Consider the following 5,925-nt stretch of genomic DNA (forward strand, 5'->3'; position numbering starts at 1 on the left):
AGCGGATGACACCGAAAGTACCATTTAAATTAAGGTGTCAGATTATAGTAGTCTGAGTAAAGAAAGTACATGAAAAAGGGACGAGTCATACGGCATCTGGTGAATGAATACCACTGTACTCTCACGTGTTCTTGAATAGAAATCTTAGACGTTAAGTAAACCAGTCCTCCGAGTAGGCAGATCTTCTTTTCTCGACTGGTGTCGAGAATCTTTGTGACTGGGAGGAACTCTCCTGCTGTGGAAGAGCAGAGACGAGAGAGAACCTGCTGGATACAGAAGGAATTGCATTGTAGACTGGGAGCAGGGCTGCTGATGTGGCAGTGAAGGGAACATCTGTACCAGCAGCATCTCCAAGTACGTACTTATACGACTGACATCTGAGCTTTCTCTATTGGCTCGTTGGTCTAGGGGTATGATTCTCGCTTAGGGTGCGAGAGGTCCCGGGTTCAAATCCCGGACGAGCCCTCTTTTTATGTATATCATAAACAAAGAAATGTGTTTTTTGTGCATTCGTGTTCCACACAGGTAATTTACTTCTTTGTGGGGAAAAAAAACCGTGAGCTGACGAAGTATGTTGGCACTAAAAAGTTTAACCATCTGAAAAGCCTTTTTTTTTTTAACTTGAGGGCTGCAAACATTTTAAAAAACTTTGCTTAGCGGTGTTTTCCGCCTTCTTATCTTTGACAGTCACCAATGCTCTTAAAAGAATTGAGACAAATAAACTTAAGTCATCTGCACTAGGCGAGCTTGTAGCATGGAATGTCGTTGATTGTGAAATACCACTGCATAATTTTGGTAAAAATGTGACCTGTGTGTGTTATAGATGAATGTAAAAGATCACGTGGAATCACGAGGGACTCATTTTAAACACCGTGTGGTGCCCTGCTTTACTTAAACCACATACGCAGACAAATCGTTGAATAATTAATGTAATCAGATAATCAATACTTATTTTAAAAATATATATGTTTCATGTGGATGTCATATCGCGAGGCTCACCCATCCCAGCCTCCCTGCAGAGATGTCATAAGGCACGGGCAAAGAGGGCAATTGTCCAGGGCCACCCCCTCCAGGGGACCCACTGGGAAAGTGTGCTTTCCCTCTATAAGACATCTACCTATTTCTCCATCTCAATCTTTAATATATTATTCAATATTGTTTGGCATCATGGGGCTTGAATTAGCAGAAAATGGGTAATAAAATGTACAACCGTTCATGACAGGGCCCCTAAAGTATGTTTTGCCCGGGGCCCGAAAATCCTTAAGATGCCACTGCCTCTCAGCACTACGTTGCACAATCGTTAGGTCTAGGCTTTCACTGAAGGTTTCTTTTAAAAAATATATTTTTATTGGTATTTTCACATAACAATATATGCCATGACATATAACATTCTTCTGCCCTGGTTTTAGGTTTCAGTAGTGGTCAATGCTTACATTGATGGCTGTGGATACTTTCTCACAGTACATCCCATTACCTCTACGTTGATCTACATTAGTCCTGTATCATACCTGGAAACTGACCTCCTCTACAGGCAAAGCCTGAGAAAGAATCCTTGGGCAGGAAAGCCAGCAAGTGGATGTTTGGAATGAAGCCTATGGAGTACTTTAGATTTTTGCTCTCTTTATCAATCAATCAATCAATCAGGGATTTATAGAGTGCACTACTCACCCCTAAGGGTCTTGAGGCGCTGAGTCTGGATTATCAGACTTCTCTCTTAAGGTTTCTACATTTAAGGATTAGCTGACCTTTGGTAGAGTAAAAAAGACAGTGTTTTGGGGAATTTCAGATGTTTTAGACAGATTAGTAGGGACTATTTAGTTTAGCAAGAGCTAAAAAATGAAAGAGGATCTTCTGAAATGCGTGCCACAGCTTCTCTGGCCTGAAGGTACTGCACCAACTGTACTTTACACTATACAAGCAGTGCCGTTGTGGCAAGCCAAAAATGGCCTCGATCGAGGGACAGAGGCCAAGTGTGATCTGGTCATGGGCAAGCGATTCTTTCATCAGGATACAAACAAAGTTAGCGAAAAAAGGTAGGTAAGTTGCTTCGTCAGCTGCACAGTGTTTCACAAATCATTTTTCATATACTTACCGTTGCTTCTTAAGTGGACTTTGTAGGGAGTTACTGATTGTGATTGCAAGTAGGGGTGACTTTTTAGCCTAACCTAGGGATGGGCACGATCAACGGACACCTTTTTTACAAGGTTCTGTAGGGTCCAACCGGGAGCGGAGATGCTGTATCCCAGGAAGGTAGGAGACTCCATCCATACATGGCCCTACACTATTCACACATTGGAGCTCATGCTATGACACAGCAGGCTTAGGAAACCTCACCCACACCTGGGTTGATGGAGTCCAGCCTATGCTGGAATGCAGCTACCCTAAGAAAAACTATGTTTAAGGGCCTGATCAAGAACGAAACATGGTGTGTCATCTCCCAAAAGTATTGAAGTGTTTTGCTCTTCAGTGAGCCACCTAAGTTATCAGCAGTGATGTCATCAATGGTTTCATTTAACATGTTATGAGAGATGTAATATGTGAAGTCATCAGCAGAGCATGGCAGGGTACAAATTGTAGTTCGCTCAGTAAAATATAACTGGTGAATTTCAGTGTTTACGTTTGATAAACATTAGCTTATATATTATTACAACATCTAACTATAACATTTTATTTATTTATTTTCAAGTTTTATAGAGCGCAAACCAGACCCGTGAGGGTATCAGAGAGCTTTACAGGATTGACAGGTGGTATACAAAGGACTTAGGAGGGGAGGATTCCAATGGGATACAAAGGTGTAGATACATTATACCGGAAAAACAAGCAGTCTCAAATTCTGGATATATTTGGGATAAAAACAGGTAGAATCATTATACAAGAAAATAAGTAGTCTCAGCTCCCGGGTGGGTTGCCCAGAAGGGCCGGGAAGGTATCATCCGGAAAAGCCAAGGATAATGCCGTAATGGTGGGTGGAACAAGGTCGTAGAGGAGATTGTAATGCGATCGTTAGGCAAGGAATTTGCCCATAAGGAACATTTTGTTCTCCTTTTTGAAGCATGCCAAAGATGACAGTCTTCTGATGGTGGGCGGGAGAGAGTTCGATATTCTTGGAGTGGCCCCAGAGAAGGTCCGATTGTAGTTTTTTTTTTTTCAGAAGCGAGCTGGTTGGAGCAAAAGGTCTCTGGCAGACCGGGAGTTCCTGGCTCCTCCAGATATCACGAGTTTCTAGGTGAGGAATGCAGGGGAATTGGAGTATAGAGTCTTGTGAGTAATGCAGGCCATCTTAAGTTGGACGCGGGCCTTGAGAGGAAGCCAGTTCAGAGCTTTAAGGTGGGGAGAGATGTTGTCTAATTTCTTTGAACCGGGTAGGAGTCTGGCGGCGGCATTGAGGCAGGCTTTCGGTAGGGCCAGAGAGTTCTTGGGTAGACCTGCGAGAGTAGAGCATCTGTATTCTAGTCTGGAGATGACTAGTACCTGGGTTGCTGTTTTTAGGCACGGGAGTGTCGATGAAGGGGTTCAGGTTTTTTCTTAGGTAACTTAGGTGAAATCTGGCAGTTTGACCATCGAGTTGATATGGCCATGCATGTTCAAGCTGCCGTTTAGAGTTATACCAAGGGATTTAGCAGAGTTCACAATGGTAGGAGGGCAGTTTAACGCTGTGATAGCCTTGATCCATTCTTGGATGTCTGGATTGGTTTTACCACTTTAACCTTTGTTTTGTTCAGTGAATTCCTAGATTTTTTAATGTAAGATTGTATTACAATAGCTAACTATACCATCACTTTAACCTGTGTTTATGTCAGTTTCTGAGGTTTTTTGGTCATATGCATCCAACTCTTCCAGTGAGCACAGCTTTTGTTTGTGCGTAGCAGTTGGTTGGTCACAGGACATGGCCCTGCTTCCATTGCCCTGAGGACAGCCAACACCCTCAAGCAGCAAGCCCCCTGCCACACACAACCTTCAGCAGTGCATTGTGGGTGTTGAGTGCAGGGTTTGTTATTTGTCCAGATCATGTGCCCAGCTCTCTACGGGTGCCCAACCCCATAAGTAGAACAGAGTGGATACTGTTTTTTCATGTTTTTTTCAGATTTGTTTGCTGTTTTCAACTACTGCTTTTGTAATTTTTTGCTATTGTTTTACATATTCTGTTTTCCACAGTATTTACAGTTTTCAACAAAATCTGTTTTTGTAATTTTTTTATATTGTTCCCACCAGCCCCCTCCGCACGACCAGTGCAACCGGCCCAATCCAGCTCCCCTCCCCGCTCCCACCTTCCCCGAGCCCCTGCACTCTCGAGTGTTGGTGTTCGATACCCTCCTCCACCCGCAGGTTTCACCTGCACCTCATCCCTGGTGGTCCAGTGGATCTCTATCTCCATTCTCTGGCTCCACTTTTTATCTCCTTTTTCACTCGTTTTCCCCCTCACTTCTATCGCCCCCCTTTGCTCTCCTTCTGGGTCTTTTCTCCATTTTTTGTTGTTTTTCCCTCATTTCGAGCTCCCCCCTTCATTCGCCTTCTGTGTCTTTCCTCCCCGACCCCTACTTAATGGAGGCAGCGCCGCTGGCGCAACAAAAACAAGCCCCCCTGCGCCCATCCATGACCCGACAATGACCAGCGCCAGGAATCCTGGATCTCTGCACCACCAATGCTACGACCCAGCAGCACTACACGCTCTCAACCCAGGCCGCAACAACAACTGCAAGCTAGCATCACCAGTCGACACCCACTGACCCTTCAGCTGTCACCGCTGCCGGCACACCTACAGCATCCCCAAGACCACAGACCCAGCGCAACCCGCCCGCAAGAACACAACCGAACCGAAGACCCTGCAATGCATCCTCCTCAACGTCCGATCCCTCCACAAAAACGCCACTGAAATCTGGGACCTCCTCAACAGCACCACCCCGGACGTAGCATTCTTTATCGAAACCTAGACCAACACTACCTCGGGACTGGACATCGCCTTCGCCATTCCCCAAGGATACAAGATCTCCAGGAAGGACCGCCCCAACCACTCGGGAGAAGGAATCGCCATCGTTCACAAATCCACCCTCTGCTTGAGCACACTCGCCGACAAGCCCACAGACCTGATGGAACACCTTCACTTCAAGATACTGGCCAGCCCTACCTCCACCTTATGAGGAACCCTCATCTACCAACCCCCTGGGCCCCGCAGACTTTTCGCCAACTCCATTACGGACATCATCTCCCTGCATGCCATTGCGTCCACCAACTACACCCTACTGGGAGACCTCAACTTCCACCTTAACAACCAGCTGGACCCCAGCACCACATCACTCCTGGACAACCTCCACAACATTGAACTCCGCCTATTGGTGACCAAACCCACGCACTCAGCAGGACACACCCTTGACCCCCTCTTCACAACAGGAAACTCCATCACCTTCAGCCACACCACCGAACTCCCATGGACGAACCATCAATGCGTCCACTTCACCTTCACAACACCCACCATCCACAGACACCAGCACCTGCTCCCACAAAGAAACTGACCAGAATCACAGACGATCAGCTAACCTCATCACTCAGAAACTCAACCATCACGGAAAACGACGACCCCAACACCGCAGCCCGAACCATGCACAGATGGCTCTCCGGGAGCACCAACACCATAGCCCCCCTCAAGAAAAACAACAACACCCACACCAAGAAAGCTAGATGGTTCACCATCGAACTTCAAGAGTCCAGAAGCACTTGCCGCCACCTCGAAAAGGCCTGGAGGAACACCAAATCCCCAGAAGCCCACCCCAACTTCAGAGCCGCCACCAACTCCCACCACCAACTCATCAGAAAAAAGAGGAAAAAAGCGATTAAAGACAGAATCTCCACTCATGCACACAACAGCAAAGAACTCTTCAACATCAGTAAGGAGGTCGCCCAACCCACCAGCGAGTCAACCGACATCCC

At 46.3% G+C, this 5,925-nt stretch overlaps 1 non-coding gene across 1 annotated transcript; it reads left to right on the forward strand.

Moving 5' to 3' along the window:
* The first annotated feature begins 393 nt into the window (after positions 1-393).
* TRNAP-AGG (transfer RNA proline (anticodon AGG)) lies at positions 394-465 on the forward strand. Its single transcript has one exon. It is a non-coding gene; the product is annotated as a tRNA-Pro (tRNA).
* The last annotated feature ends 5,460 nt before the right edge of the window (positions 466-5,925 follow it).

The sequence above is a fragment of the Lissotriton helveticus genome, chromosome 1_1 (assembly GCF_964261635.1).
Source record: "Lissotriton helveticus chromosome 1_1, aLisHel1.1, whole genome shotgun sequence".
NCBI classification, from domain to species: Eukaryota; Metazoa; Chordata; class Amphibia; order Caudata; family Salamandridae; genus Lissotriton; species Lissotriton helveticus.